Here is a 25,519-nt window from a genome sequence, read left to right on the forward strand (position 1 = left end):
GATAGAGGACTTCCTCTGACTACTGCACAAATAAGGAACCCTCCGAATCAGGCGAAAGTTCTTTTGAAATGTCATCTGAAACTGTCATTTGCTTTTGATGCCAATGTTCAGTTCAGATTTTGTTGCACTGGTATTACCTTTTTTATCGCCCGTCCTTATCAATCAGCATTAAGTAATTTATGTCAGTTTCACCTGTCCTTAACTACGGCGTTAAACCCTCAGTCGAAATCCCTTGCCCCCCCCCTCCTTTTTCCTCATGTCATCTTAAATCATCTATAGTAGTTCAGCTCTCCATCATTAATCACATGTGCTTGAGTTTCTCCTGTTTCTGACTGGACAGGCTGCTGGGAGAAATACAGCGCTCGTATTTCTCTCTGGCTGGAGCACAGCACACTACAGACCTGATGTGGAAGATGCAGCCGGCAGGATTAATTGGGCCCAGTTACAGAGGATCAGCAAGTTTGGTGCTCTTCACATGCTGCTCCTCCATATGGCGGCACAGAAGTCACACACGATGATTAATAGTTCAGGTAAGAATGTCTCAGGTTGTGGCAGTCATAATTGAAATGCTTCTCAAATAACAGATTTTTATTCCTAAACAGTAACGCTTCATCACAAGTTCGCCTTTTTTTTTAGTTCTACTCGCCTTCAAGCGAATGTAAATCCAGAACATTGTATACAGCGTTCATGAGTGCGACTTCACCGGTATTTTTTTACAACTCAAGCAGATATGCAAAGCGTTAATTTACAAGTGAAACATGTAAGCTACTTTGCAACGTCGTCAAGGCCGACTCCATCAAAGTTGCTCCCAAGAAAAGGTAGCCTTGACACAAAGTTGAGTCCTAACACCCGCCTCTATTTTTAGTTCCGAAAACAAAATTTGGCCTCATTAGTTTTGGTATTTATCATATTTTTATTTTACATGACTTGGCCTAAAAGTGTGTTTCCGAGCAAAAGGGGTTGCAAATTGCCCCAGGTCTTATTTGCCTCAGTGGGCCCGTGGAGGCGTTAGTGTTGTGGTCAGCACTCCTCAGACTCTTTGAATTGCAAATCGCCCCCGTAACTCAAAAGTAATGCAGCGGGGAACGTCACCTCCTGTCATTTTTCTGCATTTGGGTGCATGGGAGCACCATTGTAGAGGAAGCGCAGTTATTGTTTCTGTCTCCGGTGTGGCTCTTCCTTATTGTACGAATGACTGGGGCATGCTCTCTCAACCTCCACCTCTCTAATGTGCCAGAGTGCTCCCTTAGCTGTAATATCGCCCGTCTGCAAGCATTACAGCATGGTGCAGCGGGACTTCTTCCTGATTAAAGTAAAAAGAAAAAAAAGGAAAAAAAGAACCCAACAACAATGGTGAAGCGATGCTTTGGCCTAATGCGCACCAACGGCAAACTAAAGTTCTGGTAGCATTGCTCTAAGAGTTTAGTAGAATGAGGGAATCAAGATGTGTCAATCAATAAACCTCTGAGGACATGACCACATGATGTTGTTTGGACATTTAAGATCAGATAGACATGTGATATCTTATCTTCAAAACTAAAAACAATTAATTCCATGTCTACATTTTATAAAGAAATACACAAGATTACACATTGTCTGGCAGAGAATACATTGTAAGGTATAAACATCAGATTTTGGTATCTGAAATGATTGACATCCTCTTCCAAATCTAAGCCTAAATATTATAATAGATGTAGAAATACAATTAGCATGTAGGCACAGGTTCACTGTCTGAGCCTGGTCCAGCTCCAGCTGTAGTGTCACCTCTGAACTCTGTATGGATGTGTGAGCACCAAATGGATTACGAGCTTTTGCTATCACTCTCTGCTCCACTGGTGCTGTTATTATAGATGTGCATGTGTGTATGAAATAATATTATACGTTACTAATTTCTTGAAAAAGAAAAGCTCCCTGTATAGTCGCAATCTTCCCCCAACACGGACCACAAAATACAAAATTATAACAGAGAGAAGATAACTTGATTCTACAAACAGGCTAAATTAAGTGTCTTTACACAGCCCGCACTCGTGTTCATTCACTTAATGAGTGCGAGCTGCTTCCTTCTTTTTTTGGGGTGGGGGGGTGGGGGGGTCTAATGCCAGTTACAAAGGACAGAATCTGAGCTGGTATTTCTTAATTAGTGACACCGCTGATTGTGTGGCTGGCGGAGAGGCGGAGGGAGGAAAAACCACTGAGGGGTCAATACAGGGCGGCTCTCTGTTTGCCAGGCTAATTAATTCACCATGTCTTTTCCTCTCATTGCCTGCAGCCCATTATGACTTTAACACTCTGAAGCTCCACGGATTTGAAATAGAAATGATTGTCTCACCATTTTTTTTTCCTCCTTCTACACTCCAGAAGAAAACACCTTGTGTTTTTTTTTTTTTTTTCCCCTTTCTTCCACCAAAAGAAAATAACCTGTGATAAGACAAGCGCACGCATTCATACGGGCAATATTATTTGGAGCAGGATATGGTTCAAAATAAGGGGTGTCTTTGCATTTTGAATGCAGTCTAATCCGTTTATAATTACACAACGAAGGAAGTGAAATAGTGGTCCGACTGTTTGAATGTGTAATCCCCTTCATGTGCATAAACATGAGCACATTTCATCAACGGGGCTGGACTAAGGCTTCTGGATAATTACCTGGGGCAAGGAGTATTTCGATAGACCTGCCCTGCCCCCCCACCCCAGGATTCTCTGTAAATAATGCATATAAAGTTGGAATCAGAGAGGCCTAGGCAATGTAAAAATTACCTTCAAAGGCTGGCGTAAAATTGGGCAGCTCATCCGTGTAGACAGGAAATGAACCAATGTTTCTATTGTGAACGAACAAGAGCGCAGATTCCATATCTCTAAACGACAACCTCAATGAAAGCTGTCAGATAGGATTTATTTTATCTCTAATGATACTGCATGCCTACTTAACAAGTTCTATTAAATATAGAGGAGATTCAACCCTTGGTGTTTCTCATCAGCGTCGACTGAGGGACTTCCGTACAGCTCCGGGGATCAGAGTAGCGTTGCCTATTATGTGTCCTTGCCCACACACACACACACACACACACACACACACACACACACACACACACACACACACACACACACACACATATATATATATATATATATATATATATATATATATATATATATATATATATATATATATATATATATATATATATATATATATATATATATATATATATTTTTTTTTTTGCCCCATCCCACGGTCCAACCGTAAAAATCATATCGACGAGGCTGTTTGTTTGAGAAGCCGGTACTCGCATTGAAGTGAAGCCTTGAATTCAACCACAGATATAAAGAACCGTGTTCTCCCTCAACACCTCTCCCTTGATATATCATTTCTCCGATCAGAAAATACTGACATAAATTATTTTAGTAAATTGCTATCATCTATTGATTATTCTAATGAGTATTCTTCCAGTTATTACAACAGTGGATCATGTTATCGGGTAAGAAATACTTCTGCTTATTAAAGAGAAATGGTAAAAATGGACTGAGAAAATGAAACATGCTACAAAAAATGAAGACCTAATTGTTCAGTGAGTGCAGCGAGTAGGGCGACGCCTCATGTAGAAAATAAATGTACATTAACCAGTCTTATGAACTGACTCTCTTTACTTCTTACTTTTCCTCAAGCACTTTTTTCTTCACTTGGCCTGTTTGGTAGTATTAGCCACCATCGAGAGCGCTAGAAATTGGAAGCTTATCCTACTCATTCACCATTGCTGTTTTCGGTAATGGAACAAGAGGATCCTTCTCTTTGCTTTCATCAAGCATGCAGGACCGCCTCTTTATGGCGTTCTCTGTCCTGACTGGATAAAGTGGACAGGGATACCTGGAAATATCTTTCCCCTTTTAGTGACACGGGTAACTGACCAAACACTCTACAGTTATGTAGAGTGAATATATTTAACACTAATTTTAATGAGGAAATAACACGAACAGCAGCTTTAATGTAGATTATTGAAACCTGTCATGAAACTGGATCAAAAGTTCAAATCACTATCATGTTGACATGGCACATGTGTAAATGTAATGTATGATTATTTAGTATGATCGTTTGTACAGTATCAGTCAGTACTGGTATACAGTTAAACTTGTTGTTGCCGAGAGACGAAATTCTGTGTTTTCTCAAACTTTTAGGCCAAAAGAGGCTCGTGCTGATTTTTAGTGGAACCATCATGCCAATTCTCCTTATGTTAATAATTCCTTTCTGCTGACTTTTCAAATTACACAATTGTCATTAAACCTTTCCCCAGTCCCAATTTTTTCGCAAGACAAGGGAAAAATAACATGTGTTTATACCTTTTTAAGTGTGCCAGAGATACATTATTTTATCTTTTACAAAGTTGGGGCATTACAGTTAAACGTCTTTGCTGAATTGCATAATGAGGCCGACATAATTGTTTGAGATTTAAAAGCTTACTTTGCAGCACAGATACATTCTAAGATAACATTATTAGTGCCACCATTAGACTATCCTTGGAGAAGGTAGGTAGTCTGTGAAACTGCAAAAATATGCTTTATTTGCAAATCTAAAAGACGCAGAGAGAGTTTAATAATTCCCTCCTTTTATTATGTGACAAAACCTTCGACTAATCTGTTGAAAAACATTTTTTTCCCTTCAGTTTTGTAGTTAGTGGTAAACAATTGAAAATGGAGATGAAACTGTTGGTAGACGAGCTTCATTATGACTAATGGAGTGCAAACTATTGTAGATTGATGACAGTCAAGATCAGAGTTGATACTGTAAGGAATATTTATGAAGCTTTCAATTCTTTTTCCTGTAATCAACACGTAAATGACCCTCTGCAGAGAGCCGAACAGTCGCAGCCTTAGCCCATGCGTAATAAGCTCAATAAGGTCTCTCATAAATCACTCTAATTGAAAGGATTCCTCCCCGGCTGCTCCTTATAAGACACCTCACAGCCACCGACAGGGTGAACAATCCCTGACGCTCCATTTGAACTCCAGATGAACTGAAGACTAAAACCTCCGCTGGCTGAACAAAACAGAAATGACACAACAGGACGATTAGTTTAGAGATGTCACAGGCGGAGGAATTCAAATTTGTAATAATTTGATCTCGGAGTACAGAGTGCTGATACGCAACTGTGCCTCTTCAACATGGAACTAGGAGAAATCAACCCGCTGAGCCAGCTCTGTGTTTTGTAGTGGGTGAAATGGAACAAACAAAACTTGTCAATATTTTGCAGGCATATTGTCTTTAATTCACCAGATAGTTAGACATCTGACATGAAGTCACTGTTGTGCTTTTATAGTAATGCTGGTAATTGTTAGAATGATAACTGGTTGATCAGGTGGGCCTCATAGTTTAAATGGCTGAGGTGGCCAAGAAAATTACACTAGACTAGTTGATTAGTTGTTAAAGTGGCAAGGAAGCGGCAATTGCAGGTGTATTTTTGGACCTCAGTCAGTTGGCAGCTTTGCCACGCCTCCATAACAACACCAAATGGACAATGGACAAACAACAACTCTCGCTCTACTGCAACTCTGAGGAGCCTTTAAAATCACGATGTTACGATTGTCAAAGATAAGTAGTCCACTGATGTCAGTCATCGGCCCAACCCTGGTACATACTTATTCATTGTCTAACATTAGGCTAAATTATTCTGGTCATCATGATGCAAACCACTCACTCTTTCTGCCCGACCAACCACTGCTGGGTGAACGCGTCACTAACCGTTCGCCGCTTGTGATTTTTTTTCCGGGAAATTTGCCACCGACACCCAGAGTGCATCTTTGGTCTTACAGCAAATGCAAGGGATTTCATCAGTGGGCCATAGGCTCAATCATCGTTTTATCTCATTTGGCGATTCATAATGACTTAACAGATAATTATTGACATGAAAATCTTAATGATTATTACATTAGGTCAACAAATAGAAAATATTTTTTTGACTACCAGTTAACTGTATTAGTCAGTTATCAATGATCCTCTGTAACCCATTTTAAGGACTAATAAGTAATTTGTGTCTCCTTTGTATCCACCAGAACAAATATTGCAATTGCATTTACTCAGTTTCCCTTCAATCACTATGACAATTCAGTCACTATGAATATGCAAATATTTTTCATTTTGAAAGTCCCACATCACTGAAACTACATTTTCCGCGTGTGTGTGCACTGGAGCCTTCAAGTTTCAACATCACACTTGCGTAAGTTGCACATTGGTCCATGCTGAGCATCCAATCAGAATAAAAAAAGAAACAAGAAAATAAAGAAAATTCTGTTTATACCTACTGACTTAATTGCACTGCATCCAGAATCAAAAATGCATATTTTCCTCTTACCTGTAGTCCAATTTGTCCATTTGAGACTGCTTTGGTGTAAGTTGCCAAGCTTTGGAGGTATCAGCTGTAGAGATGTCTGCCTTCTCTCAAATATAATGGAACTAGATGGCACTCTGCTTGAGGTTCTCAGAGTGCCAGAAAACAATTTCTTTTGGCACCCTGAGCACTCAACAGCACTGTCTCTTTCCAAAAATCATAACTCAGGTACTCAGGATATTTCACAGACCTTGTTGTAAAACAGTTTCATATAAAAACGACCTTTTTTTTCCGACTGAACTAAACCGCATCATCCAAAGAAGTGAGCGTGCTCCTGCTCTACGCTTCTACGCTTGTGAATGTAAACCTTAATGGCATCTGACTCAGCTGAGCTGGGTTAGCTTGTTCAGTTAGCTTGGTCAGCTAGCCTCTCGCTCGCCCCTCTTGCGGTGACTGTCCCTTTACGGTCAGACATCTGTCAAACAGATCCAAATTGCAGGTCCAAATTAATTACAAATAAGAAAAACACAATTCTGACTGCATGTGAACTTCAGGTAAATCTGAAAAATAGCTTGTTTTGTCTGTTTCATGTGCAGCATTTGAGTTTCTTGAGTTTTGACGAAACCAAAATCTTTCATTTGAAAATAAACCACTATGGACTCTGGTAACATTTTAACCACTTTGTAGGCAAAACAACTTAAATAATTGTGGGTTGCAGCCCTACACTGCACCGTCCAGAGGCCCATGCCGACCTTGATTATACAAGGTCTCCAGCTAGCCCATCAGGTGGCAGGGGTTTTTGATCACATAATGGTTGCTGTCCCTGGAGCCCTGGGGAGAGGTGAGAGACCTCAGCATTAAGTCACTACATTAAAACTCTCACACCAGTCCCATTAAAGACCATTTTATCACCATTAAGCAGGTCATAGTGCCTCTCCTTGCTCATGAGTGGAAAAGAGTGGGTCTCAGCTTGGCCGTGCTTGATTTGATTGAGGTCCATGGTGAAGCTTGAGGTGAGACGAGGTGTGCGTTTGAATTTTTCCAGTATCTCTGATAGTTGTACCCCTTCTCTATTCTCTCGAGAGTGGTTGAAGTTTCCAGAGAATCTTCAGTGGTTTAACGTCAGTGTCACCACACACACACACCATGTTCCAAACTGACTTGTGGTCTGCACTGAGTCACAGTGTTTCCGTGACCTCTGTGAACTGCTGAAGCTGCTGTGTTAAAAGTGAGACACCTGTGAGTCTGTCCACATCCTGGGAACGCGGCTAGATTTATTACCTATTGATACGCACTCTCGCCGAAACACACCCCTGAAGACACCGACAGTACATTGTCGACTCATGAGTTGCAAAGCCTGGAGCCCATGCATCATTTTCTTAAAAAGAACCTTTCCCTCCTTTCTCCACTCTCCTTTTCTGTGATTCCACATCCTCTGTCAAATAGATAAAGTACTCTGTGTGCAGCCAAATAAAGAAACTGTGCCCCCCCCCGCCATCATGTGTTTCTCTCGTTGGGAGAGAAAAGGAATGAAGCGACAGTGGATTTTCTTTGGCCTCTGCTTGTATGCTTGTCGTCTCGTTTTTGGTATTCTGTCAGTCGGTGGGCACATGGAAGATTTTGTCTGTCCTTGTAATGTATTGGATGAGTGCTTACCATCCATCTGTAATTCAACCTTACATTTTCGGACGCGAGGCGTGTTGTGCAACATTTCGGTGAAAGCAAATGTTGTAATCGCAGCTCTATACAGCCTTCGGTGTGATTCAGGACTACTTCCTCCCCCCTGCAGTAGCGCAGTGTGTATGTGTGTTTGCTGGGGAGACACTGCAAAAGGTGTGATGACAGACGTAATAAAAATAAACCTGCCTGTCGGGGCTCGAGTCTACATTCATCAACCCATCTGAGTGAGCCTTCTGGGCTGGTTCAGCCTGGGAAACTCCATTTGTCACCTGCTAAATGCTGCCAATGTGCATGGAGTTCCCGCTGCCTGCGTTCCGTAGAGAGAGGGAGAGGATGTAGGTTGTATTTATGTCTTTTGGAAAATACACAAGGAAAGGTGTGGTACAATGGGGAAGAGTAACATTCAACATTTTTAAATGAATAATCGGTTCATTAAAGACGATAGGCAGATTAAATTATAATGGAAATGAATTACATCGTTAATTTCATCCGTAGGGACGTAGGGATATCCTGATTGATTTATCATCACCTGTAACAGACATTTTTTCATAAGATTAAACATTTAGTCAGATACCCTTCCGCGCTACAGAGTGCATGAAATATTAAATAAACTTTATCGCGATATAAACATTTATCTATCCCCCATCTGAGCTTAATCCGAGCGCTGTTAGTCTGTCCATCTCCTCGGTCCCCCTACCTTAAATTTCCTTAAACGCATCAATACCAATGTGAATAAAAAAAAGAAATGTTCAAGGTTTGCTTTAATGACAAGGTTCTCAGGTACAGTAAAGTTAACATTAGGACGGGAGAAAACATTGTCTGGCTCTAAGTACAATAAAGGAGAAGTAGAGTTTTCCCAAATGAAAAAGAGAGGAAAACAAAAACCTTACAAAGCATTATAATTGTCAGAGCAAGAAATAAGAGGCACTCTGACATTTTTTTTCCTTTTTTTTCAACGGCGCAGTCATGCATTATTTATCTGGAGAGTTTATATCAGATCGCAGATACTGAGGCTGAGGAGAGCAGCCATTTTACATCCCGGTCCCTTCCTGTGTTTTATGATAAATGTTCTCAAAGTGCTCTGCATTTTACCCAGAGTGCACATAAACTACAGGCTAGCTGAAGCCATAACTCTCTAAGACCCACTCTCACGATTGCAAGCACCACTCCACAGATTCTTATTCAGAGTCCCAAAACATCTTCCTCCTTTTTAAAAAAAAATAAAAATAAAAATTCTAAACAATAACTGGATTATTAATCTCACCACCCACTTCCATCACACTATATTCTTCACCTTCAAGTTTTACACATTAATAGATAAATACGCCGACCAATTACTTATTTGGCTTCATTTTCTAATGTAAGAAATCTAATGTTCATTCCTTTCCATGCTGTCTGCCAAAAATAGCGCACAATTAAAATGGCCCTGCATTATGTTTCATAGCGTAGATGCTTCGGATTCTCACCCTCCCTCTCCGTGGCAGTAATGGGTGTGAAGCTCCATAGGAGAAGTACGTAACGTGCTGAGCTTGTTTAGGCAGATAGCTGCATTAGCCGAATCTGTCCAATTTCTACTATCTTTAGTGAAGAAACAAATGTATTGCTGTTTATTACAAATGAGCGCTGGTTGATGGTCATGGTTTTAAGATTGTATCTAAGCAGAGGGAGACTGATTGTTCTTTTATTTTCCTGGTTTAGAGGGAAATGGGTATAAGCACACTGCCAACTCATGTTCTGAACTGAACATGTTGCTCACGTGTTGTTCTTACATACTCTCTCTCTCTCTCTCTCTCTCTCTCTCTCTCTCTCTCTCTCTCTCTCTCTCACACACACATCCTCATTAAAATTATGCATTTCATGAAATAAGAGAGGCTTAAAATACACCATCAATTATTGGTCATGGTGGACATTGTACACGACCATTGTGACCAATATGAGCGTTTTTTTATATTGAGAGAGGCCAAGGGTCTGCTCTCGCTATTATCTTGTAGGGACGTAAGGGTCAGAGTTCACCCGGCCTGCAGCTGCAGAATGATTACATCAAACTGGTATCTAGAGATTCATTGACTTTTCCATAAAGCTGCACTTAAGCCAATTAAGAGCAAACCTTGATTAAGGTTTGTTGTCTTTCTCTTTTAATGAGAGGGAGAGAGAGAGATAGGAAAAAAAAATCCTTTATTAACTTCCCCCCAGCTTCCAAATCCATGCAGAGACCAGTACATAAATCATAGTAAGCCACAATTAGCCCCTATAACCATGGGCAGGAAACAAAAAACAAAGAAAACGCCCAAACCACAAAAAGAATAGATATGAAATATATGAAGAAAAACAAGAGAGTGATAAAGGACCATCCAAAAACAGTATAGAGTACATAACAAACCCCAGTGCTCTACGTGAACATAACCTCAACAATGTTTCCACTCAGCTAACAGTCAGATACAGGACTTCCTGTGTGGCTTACAGGAGGATGTAAGCAACACAGATCTGAAGAAACTTTCTAGAACATTATCACTGCCTAAACAATAGCCACTCCTAACTTGATGCCATTCAATACATGACATATGACCTCTGTTTTTTGCTGTTAAATGCATTCATCTGTGTGACATAAGCAATGTTGGAGTGACTTGGAAGGAAGTTAACTAAGTGAGACTGAGAATTTGCATCAGTTGAGAGGTCTAGCTTGGTTTTATGCGGGTTATTTTTTTCTATAAAACAAATATTGAGACCTGTAGCTCATCGCTCTAATTTCTTTTAGATGTTTTTCTTTTGCATGACGTGAGTCATTTGGTAAAATCTTACCTGTGTTTGTTTGCAAAGTATAACTGCGGTAGCATAAGGCTGGAGGCTGTAACATGGATCACAGTACAGTATGCGAAGAGTGTTTGACCAATATGGAGTCAAGAAACTGGAGCCTCCTGTCATGTATCGCTTGTTCTGTCTGGGCATGTTTGCTCAGCTGGAAGTAATGTTTGCCCACAGGATGACTGGGTAGGAGTGTTTCTCATCTGCATACATGTTTGACAGGGGGACTTTGAAGGGATTGTTTTGACAGAAATGTGGGAAATTTTAATGGAGGATGAAAGAGTAATTTCTGTCCAAACATTGGAGCCCTAAGAAGAAAGAACCTCCTTTCTGTTCTACGTCACTGTACGGCCGTGCTTGTTAACAGACATTTAGCTTTTGACAAATGCATTTCTTCAAATAATTGACTCTTTCAAAGATTTGAGTGATGATAGTTTTGATCTGTTGGCCAGTAATTTAGTGAAAAAAAATGTCATTTTTTATTCATTCACATGCAGCAAAGTCTTTTTTGAGGGTTGTGACTGACAAAAAAGTTTGTCAGGAAAAAAATCCAGTTGAAGACTTGGCCTTATGGCAGGCCTTATTTTGTAAAAGGACGTCTGCAGCTTGGGAGCAGAGGATTAAATCTTAACTTGGAAATATGTTTCTACATAAGTTCAGTGAAAATGCGTGTATTTGTAGGCTTTTTCATTGTGAGTGAACAGGATGGTCTGAGTGGCCACCGTGACTTTCCATGGATGCAGTTACACTGTAATTTTCAGGGATTAGTGGCAGAGCCAAATTCAGACAGGGATATCCTGGCAATGAGTGTTGCTGTGCGACTACTGAGCAGCTGTTAAAAAAGCAGTTGAAGTGAACTTCAAATTAGCTGTTGCGCAATAGCAAAAAAAGACAGCCATCTGGTCGCTTTGACAGCCCCGGTCGGCTCCATCACAGGGCCTTCTCCTGCACTGGAGAATGGACAGAGGGACATGCGGGCAGAGCTTGTGGACGTGCTAATGATAGATGTTGGTTGCACTGACGTCACATGGTCACACGCCTGGAATTCTGTCTGGGTCAGCTCTTACCGCCATTTCCTGGCGGTTTGTGGATGGCTAGTCAACATCATAAGGGGATCCAGAGGCTGCTGGTCCTCCTGGACGAGCTCCCGCTGTACTCTGTTCTCTGCCTTGGTCCTCCGCTGAACTTCTGGGAGCGTATCAACTGTACTGGCCCCAGGCTACCCCTGGGCCCCACCCCCCCATCTCCTGGAGCCAAAGCCCTGGGTCTCATTTATAGTCAACAACCGAATGTACTATGCTGACATCTTCATCCAAAAACAACCCCACCCTCTTTGTTTTCCCCCTTGCCACGATGTCTGTCTGTCTTCCTGTTGGTCAGACTTTCATATTGAGTCTTCCTTTCAGAATTTCACACTCACCTCTGAGATTTCATTCTCGCGAAAAAGGAAAAGACTCTGAAAAGCCCCCCCTTTGTGCCAAGAGTGGCAGAACACTGGAAATCTAATGTACTGGTTTTTGTTTCAGGGAGAATTGGGATTGAGGGGAAAGGATGCGGGGGAAGAAAATTGATGAGCAAATGAGGGATTTAGGGAGAGAAACGGCCGAGGCCGAGGGATTGGAATCTATGTTTTTACCTCCTGCCCTGACTTTGCGGTCTATGGAGAGCTGTGCTGGACAAATATACCATTACGCTTTACCATCTGTCCCTTTAGAGATGCACAAGTCACCCTGAATTGAAAGGGGAAGAAATTTAATTGGTACTTGGATGATACATCACTTGGGACCCGAATAGATTTTGCATAATGACCAGTACTCAAATCCCAAACACAGGTCCTTATAGAGAGACCGTATGTGACCTTTTTCTAGGACACGGATGACCCAAAGAGGTTGGTCCTCTAACCTTGCAGACCTTCTCTATACTGGTTCGCTGGGAGGTCAGAAAAAATGTAACCTGCGGGCAATTGGTTAATTCTCAAGAGTTAAAAAAAAAAAAAGAAATATGATTGATTATTACGTTTTTAATGAGCAGGTGAGAAATCCCCCAGCATATGTTGGTGACACTTTTTGCATGTTTAATTAATACAGCGAGGCAGATCAGCGTAATGATGAACACGTGACGCTCAACAAATGTTTACCAGCCCAAGAATACTCTTCCGTCTTTCCCCCTTCCTACTCCCAAATATCCTTGTCCCGCGTCTCCTCTGTCTGTCCATGCCCTCCCTATATGCCCTCTCCTGGGGCCTGAGGGAGCCTTTTGATATGCCCCCTCTCTCTTGGCAAGGTTGTATTTCTTCATTAGGCCCTCTGGGGGCTGCCAGAGTCCCAGAGGATGTCAGAGTACATTAATTCTCATCAGGACATGGGTCCTCTCAGGTGTGAATGGCAGCCAGCAGCTGTCGACAGGGTTCTCTCAATCCTGCCGCAACTCATACATCACCCACTGCATGCATACACACACAGAGATGCATGCATGCACTCACTCACACACACACACACACACGCACACGCACACGCACACGCACACGCACACACACACACACACAGATAACATAGTGTGTGAAAATGAGAAAGCCAGACACACGCATGCAAGTAAGCTGTTGAAAGAATCATCACACAGAGAGGAAGATTTACACTGAAATCACTGGCATATGAACATATCTCAATTTAGGACCTGACCCATGATAATTACAAAAGCAGCCATATATCTTAAAGTCTTTAGGGGGACAGAAAGCTGTCTCTGCTTAATTTTCCATGTGAGTAAATTTGCTGGGTGCATTTGAAGAGCCTTTGTGATTGCCTCATAGCCTCTCCAGCGAGAGAGCCCTAACCACCACAGGGATAGATCACATAATCTCCCACTCGCTTTTTCTTTCTCCCGTCTCCTCCTCTGTTTTTTCCCTCTTTCATGGGCATGACATAGCCACGCATGTGTCTTACCCAGATATTTTCTCAAGTAATTACATAAAGTAATTCCTCCCCGTGTGGTTGTTATGGCTCCCAGCAGACGTGTATACAAATTACTCATATTTGCTCTGTGGTCAAAGCCGTGAGCCGTCCCACAAGACTACGGGTTTACATTATGAAGGTCTGCCTATTAAAGCCATTTGTTAAGGTCTTCACTCCTGGGAAGAGGCAGCTCCGTAGGACACTAAATGAAAGGGGTTAGCCTTAGAAGTAAGCTGTTAATTACTTCAGTTTGTTATAGAAGGCTTCTCTTTGGATACCGACTCGACAGCCAAACCTTAATCCTCATCTAAACCCAGACGGTACTCCGTAGTAGTGGAAATTGCTCCTTCTGCTTGCGGCAGTTTGTACATGTTAGGCGATATGATGGGCTAAATGTAGAGGGGCTTTAAGGCCTGTTCAGGATGATTCCTCTCTCCTATTATTATTTTGTCATCCTGTCATTATTGTGTCGTCATGGGGCCGTATTTTTCCAAATGTCTTTGGTTGCTTCATGAATTACTTATTTGATTTGTACTTTGCTGGATCCAGTGTTGCTCTGTCACTCTTGGCTACAGCTCTTCTGACTTTTTGAGGACTCCCTTCCTTTGGTCTCTTAGCACCCTCCTTTCAGTAACTGTCTTTAATTTGGGACTGGTTGGAGTTGCATAAGGTTCTATGTAGTTGAGGCTGAAGGCCTTGGAAGTAAACATAGCTACAAGATCAATTTTATATTAAAACCCACACACGTTTTTTGTGATACATTAGTAAACTTTGGTGGTAGAGTTGGATACCGAACTTGGTACTAAATCAACATTTTTAGTGGATGTAAAGGAAGAGAAAGGCACAGGACAACACTTGCTGCAATATTTTTTTTATTGTAAAATAGAAAGGAGATGTTGTTATTATAGAGAGAGCAATGTCGAAGAAGGTACCGTTGGGTACTGCTACTGTTGGTATCTATACCTTATCAGTTCAAAAGTCAACGGTACCCAATCCTAGTGAGTGGAGATTCTCACCTCACATCCGGTCTTGGTGACCATGTTTAGCCAGCGGTGTGGAGAAGAGTAGGACAAGAATTTCTGGCTTGATGCGACCACTCCCTTGCAGAGTCATGTGTTGTGGACCTCTAGTGTTTGGCTCTTCACTGTACGCCATTCATTTCCGGAAAAAATATCCTTGTCAGAATTTGTTAAATGTATTCATTGTACCAAAAGGAACTGAGTATCCAAGAGAGGCAGTGTTGTGCTGTTCTCTCTGCCTACCTGCTCCTTGATGCTGAACACAGTGTTGGAGCAGGATGACAGAGGATTGAAGGGATAAAGACACAGTAGGAGTGAGGACACTAGCCTCATTCATCGAAACAGCCCTGGTTCAGGCAGCTTGTAATTCCTCTGAAGCGCTTGTGTTGACGGTGGCTTGGCAAAGCTTTCATTCCCTAGACAGAGAGCGGGGAAAAGATGGTTTAGGGAGGAGAGCAAGAATGAAAGAGGAGCACCGTTTCACTCAAGGTCACTCTTCAAATCAAGCAAGCCATACATGGAAACCGAGTGAGGGTGTACTGGCTCAGAGCACCCAATCACACTGGGGCCCGGCTAGCACACCCCATCACTCTCTCCGCTGCACCCACCAGGGGAGCCAGGCTTTGGGTTACAAATGAGCAATTACCATGGTCTGAGTTGCGCTCTTTTCACCCCTTTGCATTTAACTTTGTTTATCTTGTATCTCACTGTTTGCTTTAATAGTGAACCGTCTTTTCTAGCCAAAAGAGAAAGTTGAGAACCTACTACAACTTTAGTTCTACTTATGAATTTCTGGTTTTCAGAGTAAAATGTGTTATGTATTTTGCCTAACCTGTCTGGAACAGAAAAAAACAGCACAGCGTCTTTCTTGACTATTTGAATTTTGATACATGGTGTGTCAGTGCTGTGAGGCCACACCTCAGCCTTCATCATTCCCAGCTGTCAGTGAACCTGCACTGGGGCCGCCCAGGCACCTCATGCATTTCATCTGTTCACTGGACCTCGGCACTCTGCATTTAGACTCAGGAAAGGGAAAATCAAAGCCGCCAAATTAGCCATCTACATGCCAACATTTTAAATAGTTGTGTGATTGTTTGAGCGTGTGGCACCACAGTTATATTTCAAGAGGGTGAAACTCCAGTTTGGACATCGTGCCATTCCTTTTTGTGTTTTCCCAATCCACATTCAGTCACTTTCCTCAGAGTAATGAATGAAAATATTGTTTAAAGAAGATGTTTTTTTTTTTTTTCGAAATCTACTCTGTGGTACGGGCCTTAAAGCAGGGGCACAGCGCCCCTCTGGTTACACAGCCCATCTCACTGGTAACGGTTGTATTTTGCAGTAAAATGCTGTCGCACCTGCAGTTTATTTTAAAGACTAATTACCTGAGTCTAATAGCATTATTCACACATAGTGTGCGTGAGGAATTGAGTTTTGGGAAGTCTCTTAGTGCAGCAGCTGTATGATCCTCACCTTCTCCTTGTTACTTTAGTGCACTGTCAGTAATGCTTTGGACCATGGCCCAGACACCCATGCAATGTGACAGGGTAGTCCCATTAAGGTTTCCTAATCAAGTCTCCTCTCCTCCTCCCTTCCTATCCCCCTTTTTTCTGCCTTCACAGAGAACCAGTGTTTTGGCAGAGAGCTCTGTGCTAAGGATTCAAGGCTGTGTTTGTGTTGGATGGGGGCCAATAGCCTCTTCTATCTGCCCTCCTTTCCCATATGGGATGGTTGCTGCAAAGCAGCTAAATCAGGGGCAGTCATTACCTTGCCTCAAAGAGACTTCTCCATCTTTCCATCACTTCATCATCACTTCAACTGTCGGAGGGAGTCATATTGTAGATATGCAAGAAAAGTAAGAACATTAAACGGATGAGAAAGGAGTTATGAATAATATTTAAGGCTCATATTCATCATACCGGTAGTTTTAAAAGGAGCATTTGGTTTGAATTGATTTTGAACAGGACTTTATGTCCTCATACATCCAAAAGTTGTTGTTCGCTTCTTAAAGACAACACTGTTTACTGCTGGAAATGAAAATATATGCTTAAAATGATGATGTGCAAAACAACTGCTGAATGTGCAGAGTTAGATCAAAAGAACAAATATGTATGTATTGATAAGCTCCAGTTTACTTGTCTGATCATGTATGTTTTGTATATTGTAGGTGATTATTTTCATCAAATTTTGATGGACTACGGCTTCAAGTTAACAAGTACATTTGGACTGGAAAACTGACAAAGTATGAACCTATAAGATTAACTAACGTACAAACAAGGTTTTCAGTTGTCACTGCAGGCCTCCCTCTGTCGTTCCAGTGCTGGCTGAGGCTTACAGCTTCAGTCTGTCGAGGCCCTGCTGCTGCACGGTTATCTCATAACCCTGGGCATTGGACCATGAACGTCAGCCACTTCCAACTCTCTTAAAGAACTCATTAAGTAGCCTTCGTATTTTTTCAGCTGCCAGGTGTGTGATGGCCTCCGTGGACTGGGATGAAGAGGCCAGTGTGTCCACACCAGGCAGGGGTGGAAACTACAAGGTTACAACAAGGAAACCACGCAGCTGGGCGGGGGGCTGGTACGAGCCGCGTAACCATTGAAAGTACAGAGACTGTGCATCAAAGCATTTAGTTTGAGACATCAAGGCTTTAATTTCAAGTGCAAGTGTTTGGTTTCTTACAGTGTGGCAATCCAATAGCAGTCACAGGAGAATCAAAATAAGGGACATAACAATATGGCTCAGACTCATTGGGGGAAAATAGATGTCACCTTACTGTTGCAGTCTGGTCTTTCTGTACATCTAACTCCTGAGCATTTTGTTTACAAAGGTTGCAAAGGTGAAAATAGTGAATAAATAGACAATGATTTAGCATCTGGACACATATGTGGGCCTGGGGTTAAGAGCTGGGCGCTAATGAGCCCTTTCCCTTATTCCGGCACCCTTGCTTGGATTAGACCCATAATCAAACTCAGCTTTTATTTTCATCTCAACTACACAGCTGTAAAGCTTCAGTGTTGAAGGTGTCTCCAAAACCACATCATAATAAAACACAAACATACAGACTCACAAAGTGAAAACATTACCAGCCGCGACTCTGTTGGCTGGTCAAAAAAAACAAAAAACAAATGGAAGAAACTAAAATGATTGCGGCACTTAAGCATACTGATACAAAAATGATATAAAGCGTGATTGTCTGATCATTGTCCTACACATTACGCTGTCTATTGAGTCAGGGAACCCTCACAGGTTGCTGAGATATAGCAGTAGCATGGAATACCCTGCCTTACTCTGTGCCTCCCCACATTTTAACCAGGCATCCCAGGCAGAGTGCAATTGATTTTGGCAGAGGATGGAATAAAGATTGATTGAATCAGAATGGAAAGGACCTCGCCGGAGGATCGACCATGCAGTAACCCCTCAGCTGTGGACGCCTTTGCCAAGAAAGTACTCACAGTTATTCTAGCGTAAGGGGCAATGCGATTAAAGCCCATAGCTTCCACACACAGATCACTGGGGGTGGAGAATGTGTCCGACGGAGAAATTACACATGTGACCACCAGGCTGTGGTTTTACTGTTAATTAGAAGATTGTCTAATATCTACCTCACTGTGGTTTGAGATGATGAGGGAATGGAAACAGGCGCAGAGAGACGAGATGCATTAAACTGAACAAACAGAAATAACAGGCACCGAGGAAATACTCAATATTCCGTATGTGGTCTGGTCTGTTCTTTCTGTACGGCGTCTGTTTAGTGTAAACTCTCATCAAATTGATATTAAACAGCTTCTGGCTCTTATTGTTGGTGTAGTGATGCAGCGAGGCTGGCCAAATGAGGGGAATGTTACAGCTGACCTTTTTCTGAATGCTACTGAGAAGTAGCTGGGGTTCGTTGTTAGTTTCATTCAAACCCTTCGCGAGCTGCAGCTCAGGGGAGTTCAGCAGTTAACAAGTGTGCTCGTCGCCACGGTTCTATTTCGACAATTATCTGATTAAAGTATAACTGGCATATCAATTGTGTCGCCTTCACGAACTTTACCTCGACATAAACAATCATCTGGGAGCTCCCTGTCATCTCTCTATTTGCCAAGTGCAAGATGCGTCATTACGAGTGTGTATTTACAGCGTGCTCGCCTTCTCTACCCAGGGACCTCGTCTAACACCTGTCAGAAAGCAGCTTCACCAAAGACAATCAAAGAGCGGCGCGTGGCGTGTTTGATGTGTACTCAAACATAATGTGCTGTGAAAACATCCCGACGCTCTGCCAGCGCTAAGTCTCGCTCTGTCTGGCACCGGTTCCCTCTCCGCTCGTGTGCCCGCGAGGCTCGCGTTCATCTCTGTTTTATACTTCTTCGTGCTTGCACACTGTAGTGGTACTGTGAACAGATGAAGAGGCCTAGAGCTACTAAACAGATCCATCTGTTGCATATATTGTACACTGTGAGTTCTCTGTTTTATGTTTGGAAATTACACACGTCTGTCATCTAGTTTTGTTTCTCATGGCTCTATCAGTTATACGTAGTTTTGGTCAATTTTCATAAAATAAACACTGAGATTTTCAAGAACTGACACTGAAATGATGTTATGACAATGAAGGGCCTTAATGAAGCTGAAGTCATGGGTGGTACTGTAGTGCAGGATGGAACAAACCTTAAAATGCTTAAAACACCCCCTAAAAATAGTATGCACATTCCTTTGGAAGCACACATTGTATTTTTTAAATTCTGGTATAATCGTCATGTTCCTCTGGATCATGGTGTCCTGTGATGTGTTGGGTTGGAGTTAAACATTGGAAAACGCTCTGTACATGCCTTCACACCATCTACAGCATTGACTGTTTCCAGATCTGTTGGAAAGATCAGAAATAAGAAAGTAACATTCAGACACGGTGGAAATCCGACAGTTAGACCGCAGCACATAACGTCTACCATTAAGAACCATAAAGACGCGACTGTGGTTATCGGCTCTTTTTAACAAAGTGGACTATGAAGGTTTTGCTCACCTTTTCTTGTACTACCACAGCAGTGTTTTAAGAGATTTAATTCAGGATAGAAACATTTTTTCTTGGCAGCACTGACTGTGTGAGGAACAACTCTTGCCCAGTGCTGAGGTCCTAGAGCAAAAAGCTGTGCTACGCTATTCCCTGTGCTACCTTTCATGATCCGGCAACTCCCCACCTGCTCTTTCTCTGAATCATTCTCTGCTCTGACAAAGCATCCTTGCAGATATTCTTCTGTATTTTGCACAGACTTTACCCTGCTGATGGTAGGATGTCTCTGCCTGACCACCACTGTGCCTGCACCCAAAAGCATGTGTGTCCTTGCTTGAGGTGACTGGCAAGATTCGATTGACCTTAAACCCAGAAAAGCAGTAGCGGATTATTTGTATTGTTGTTTTTATTGCTAATAACTTGCTTGCTCTTTATAAAGCCACCCACTGTAGTGGTCCAGCAGGTTTTGCTCAGTTTAGTGGCCAGCTAGGCTAGCTGACTAGCTAACCTCACCAGTGGGTTAATAAATTGATAATCAAAAATGCTACAGGCACGATATATGAAAGCAACACTACCACTTACTTCTAACAATACTGTCGGTAACTTACTTCAGTATAAAAAAAGCAGTGTGACCATTATGGTTGGAGGTGAAAGTAACGGTTCTGTAAGGTTGACAGGAAGTAAATGGAAAATGGAGAATTCTCTTATTATCTGACTGACTGATGTTGAAGAAATTGTTGATGCTTTTTTAATGCTGAAGATCTGCCTGTACACCGCAGCTCTATGCGACTGCTGCAGCTACTCCCCAACAGAGCACAGTGCCTTACATCACGAGCAAAAGTCCGACAACACCCGCAGTGTTCTGCAGTGTGCCCCGTGTCCTTCAAGATGCGACGCGAGAGCTGTAGCCTCCCTCCAAAGTGCTGAATTCCAGTTTGTGAAAGACAGAAACATGATTTCCATTTTATCTACACTTCGTTGGTGTTTTCTCACAATAGACAAGGCGGCAGCAGGTTCTCCCTTTGTCACAGGAAATCTCTCTTCCCTCCTCAGAGAAAAGCCTGAGAACAGCAGGTCTCCTCTCGTGTTCTTGTCTAACCTCTCCTTGACCGAGGCAGAAGTTCCTGTGGCTGCTGCTGTTAATATTTCTCCTGTCTTTTCATGGCTTCAGCAAGTTCCAAAGATGAGCCCAACAGCAACTGAAACTATTTGGCATTGCTCCCTCCTTTAAACCAAAATACATTTACGTAACTGTGTGACTCATGGCGACGTTAAGGCCTTTGCTAGGTCAGCAGAGTCTCAACGCAGTGTTCTTTGTCCGTTCTTGTGATCGTACCAAACGCTGAAGTGTGCTGTGACAATTTTAATAGATATAAAGCTCCATCTCAGTCACCTTGAAAAGGCTTGGAGAAGAAAAAAAAAATCCTTGTGGTTTAGACGGTTCATTTTGACTCTTTATATCCTTCATCCTGTACGAAAAAGCAGAAAGGCATGTCTTGGCATAGTATGTGGGCTGTAAAGCTGCACGATATTTAATCAGGGGCTCATTGCATTATGTTGTCGAGCGAACAGTAAAATTAAATGGAAGACACTAGCCAAAAGAGACCCCGTACGAATATACTGTAAACCTGTACGTGAACAATAGAATAAAATGTTGCACAAGAAAGAGGCAAACTTGCTGGGACTTGACGCAGTGATACATCGGCATGGGAAAAGTAAATGCTGGTTCAGTTTTGCAATGGATTACAGTTCAGACAGAATCCTCTAGTTTAGTTCACTCTTCAAGATTTGCTTCTCTGTCTGTCTTGACAGAATTTCGCCGTCACATTCCCCGAGGCTCCTTTGTGGAGCTCAGTTTGCCCAGCGCTTCCCATCACTTTAGCAGAAGATTGCATAACCTGGCCTTGGAGGCTGTGGAGCTTGTCTCCTTGCCCAGAGCAGAACCTGGAACACTGTGCTCGTGCGAGTGTGTGCGCGCGCGTGTGTGTAAATTTCACATTCACTGTACTATTTTCATTTTTCTAACTTTCCCTCGCTAAGTCTCTCTTTCATTCTCCTCTTACCCAATTTTATACTGACCCCGGTGCTAGGTTGGGGTTCTGTTTGCCCAGCTGCACGGCTTATTTACCTGAGGTAAAGGGAAGTCCCATCAGACCTTTCGTAAAACACAGAATAAAATGTAATCTGAAAAGGCGAAAAAAAAAAAGAGAAGGGGGGTGAGGGCAATTCCATGGTCTTCCAGAGTAAGAGGAAACTGAAGGTACTGGACCGCACCCAGGACAGCACTGTTAAACCTTTGGGGCAGGGCCAATGAAAGCAGCATATTAGAAACCCGAGATGTGGTCCCACACACTTCACGTCTCTTTCCTCTCACCAACGCCAGTACACTCTCTCCGTTTCTCTTTCTCCTTCCATAATATACACGCCGTGCACATGTCCCCCAATGCCTTTCTCTTTCTTATTGTCAGGATTTAGCAGGAAAAATGCACTGACTCATGGAAAGGACTTCCTTGCCCTTGGGCTTGTGGTGCGGTCGAGCAGAGGGAAGTTCTCAGGTTCGGACCCAGATGGCACCTGTGGCTGTGTGGGATCCCATTGCTCTCTTGTTCCCCCTCCAGAGGTTAGAGCTGGAGATTCCCTTGCCAATGCCCAGTCAGCACCACAAAAGTTCAACAGCCATATCTGGTTTTATTCCAGGCCTCAGGCTAAAAAACTAATGGCAAATCTCAGCGCGTGGATGTTGTGCGTATACATTGAACACCGGCTGTTACAGTAAATCACCCTCTTTTTATACTGAAAACAGCTGAATGTCTAGTGAGCAGTAGACTGGAGTAAACTCAGGAACCTTCACTTATTTTGAAGTATGCCTCGGTTAACTGAGAGGTAGAAATAACCACGTTTAAGATTCCTTCAGAAAGAAGTTCAAGAAAAACTGTCCCAAGACACAAACAATGCAGAATGAGTGTTGGTAAATAAACTTCAATTTTAAATGGGATTCTCTCTGAATTTACACCCCAACTCCGGTATGTTGTCTTGGTTATGTATTTGATATTATTTCCTTGGAGTCTCTTTAATAAAGTGCATGCATTTCTTTAAACCTTCTTTATGGTTGGGTATTAAAAGCACAGAGCTGTGTTCTAATCCAGCTGGGGTATTGCCCCAGACGCCAAGTGTCTTTATAGAGCAGTGACATTAGCTTGTTTATTGGTTGCAGGGGCGTAAAGATGCTATTGTTTTAATTGCTTGTACATGCTCCTGGGATCCATGGAGATTACAGAGACTGCAGATGCCAGCATATTGGAAATGGGCTAACAAAACGAAACTACAGAAAGCCAAAATATACATTAGCTATATTTGATTTGTTCAGCACTCACTTGACAAAATTGCTTACAGTGATTGTATATCCTTAATGCATTCAAGAAAGCTGCGGTGGTCGGGCAAGCCAAGCAGAGTACTTATATAAGACATCACACACTGGATGGAAGTAGCATAATACTGTGTGTCAGTTTCATACTGTTTATGTTGCACGGTGCGACTGATTACATTTGTTTCTGGGTGGCCTTGGTTGAACTGGTTGATGTGTAAGTGGCACATGTGGCTGACAATTAATCGAAACATCATCAAAATTGTAATACGGCAAAGTGCAACTCACAGAAGCTGCAGTTTTTGTGGAAAAGGTGTGGTAAAAACAGATTTTGTTTTTCTTGAAATTGAAAATTGTGACACAAAAATGATCAATGATTCAAAACAAGGAGCAGCTGTAGCTCAGGAGGTATGTCAGAGTGTGTGTACAGTGTGAATGGTTAGTGTTCCTGATGAGCATTGTAATCTCTGCCACCAGTGTATTAATGGATGAATGCTGACTTGGGTTGTTTGCCTTGAGTGTTCATCATTTTATTATACTGTGTATATATACATACATATATATATTTCTTTCCATATCATGCAGCCCTACTTAAATGTTTCCTCCCTGCATCAGGCTCGTCAGCCCCATACACACCCACTCAGCCATGTAGACACATGCATTTTTTTTCACGGGCGCGGACAAGCACCTCCACATTTTGCTCAATGGCATCTCGGTCTATTCCTGTTTCATTCCTCGTCTGCTGCCTTTGGCGCTCGCCCACCTTTTTACATATTCACGTGCTGAACTTTTGACCAAGGCCCACTGGTGTGACATTAGCGTCGAGAGCAGTGGGGAGGGGCGGGGAGGGAGCCAGAGGCTTTAACAAGTTCCTGAGAGCTTTGGGCCTCATCTTGCGTGCCTGTGGGGTAATTTCAAAATGTTGCTGAGGGGCTGTTTAGCGCTTTGAATGTGACTCAGTACCTGCTCCCTTTCTCATCAAACTCCCTCCCCCAGCTCCCCACCATCCCTCTACCTCTGGCTGTCCTGCGTTTCCCCCCCATCTCAGGCAGCTGGCACCAGGGTTGTAAGCCATCTCCCAGCTCTTGAAGGATGTCTCCCTACTCTGTTAATAAGGCTCCCACTTCACCTGTTCACCATAGGGACGGACATTTAATGAAGTGCCTAACAAGTGGCTCCACAGATTTGCGTTGACTGTCCTTTAGTCGCTCCCCCCTTCGCCTTTCTCTCGCATCTCCGGCTCCCCTCTATCCTCAGAGGGGGAGCCTCTGCGCGCAGCCTGCCAGTGTGGAAGAGGACTGCCACGGCAAAGCATTGTTAGGCAGGAAGTGGTAAGGGAGGAGGAGAGGGACTTTCACTTGTGGAACAGGGAGACACGGTGGCGGTGTTACCATGACAGCCGCGCCGTGCCGTGGTCGCTGGGGCGGAGCGCAGTGGGCAGAGGTCCCGCGCACCAGGCCCCCTCAGCCGCCTCCAGAGCAAATGAGCTGCCAGGCCAGACTAATGGAGTCCTAATTGGTGATTAGGAGAGAGGGAAAGGTGAGGGAGTGTCTACTGGCAGTCTGCTGTTTGCGGGATGAAGCAGCGGGCTGCTGTATTCACTGTTTCGGTGAAACAAAACAGCAATTACTGCTTTTATGCAGATGCGTCACTGTTTACTGCAGTCTGCATCCCATAAACAGATGAGGAAAAAGACAAACGATAAACTGTGGTAATATAAACACATGAATAAATAATTACAGTTTTTATTTCAACAAGAATTGAAGCAAATTGTCATCTCAATTTAGATACATCAAGCCTCCTCAGCAGTGTTTATGTCACTTGTGTGATTTGACTTGAGTGCTGTCATGTATTTATTTATCTGCAACAAATGAGGTTGGAGCCAAACCAGGAACTGTAGAGGGGTATCCATCAATCAGACCTTATCGTAAGAGACAGAGACAGAGCTTTGGTTGAGCCCTCTGTGATTGCATCTGAAGGAAAATAGGCACTTTAGCCCTGATCTCTTCCCATCAGCCTCTATATAAATATGAAGAAAGGGCCCTTTGGTGTGGATAGTGTTACACACTTACTTAATATGGCGCAATGAAGAGGCGAGGGGAAGCAACATCCTGACAGAATATCAACTACTGAAACGGGACCCTTTCCCTTCTTTGTGAATGACACGACTGGGCTGAGAGTTGTATGGAGCTGCTTTTTTTTTTTTGTGAATGGACGCGGCCCCCGGGCTGATAGTGATTTGGTAGATAGGGTGACGTCTGCTGGGATCCAGGACCTGGTGGGCTAAGGAGGACAAGGACTGTGATGACTGCCTGTCTGCTTCCTGCTACTAATCCACCACATTAGCTGTGTGTGTTACCCTATTTATAGCCGGGCCAGGATGTGAATAGACTGTCTCG

At 42.8% G+C, this 25,519-nt stretch overlaps 1 long non-coding RNA gene across 3 annotated transcripts in view; it reads left to right on the forward strand.

The window, feature by feature from the left end:
• Positions 1-342: 342 nt before the first annotated feature.
• LOC119018243 overlaps positions 343-25,519 on the forward strand; it is a 215,493-nt gene continuing 190,316 nt past the window's right edge. For all 3 annotated transcript variants that reach the window (XR_005074692.1, XR_005074690.1, XR_005074691.1), the window contains exon 1: positions 343-530. This is a non-coding gene — a long non-coding RNA (uncharacterized LOC119018243). The remainder of the gene's footprint in view (positions 531-25,519) is intronic.

Source organism: Acanthopagrus latus, chromosome 4, assembly GCF_904848185.1.
Source record: "Acanthopagrus latus isolate v.2019 chromosome 4, fAcaLat1.1, whole genome shotgun sequence".
Taxonomy (NCBI): domain Eukaryota; kingdom Metazoa; phylum Chordata; class Actinopteri; order Spariformes; family Sparidae; genus Acanthopagrus; species Acanthopagrus latus.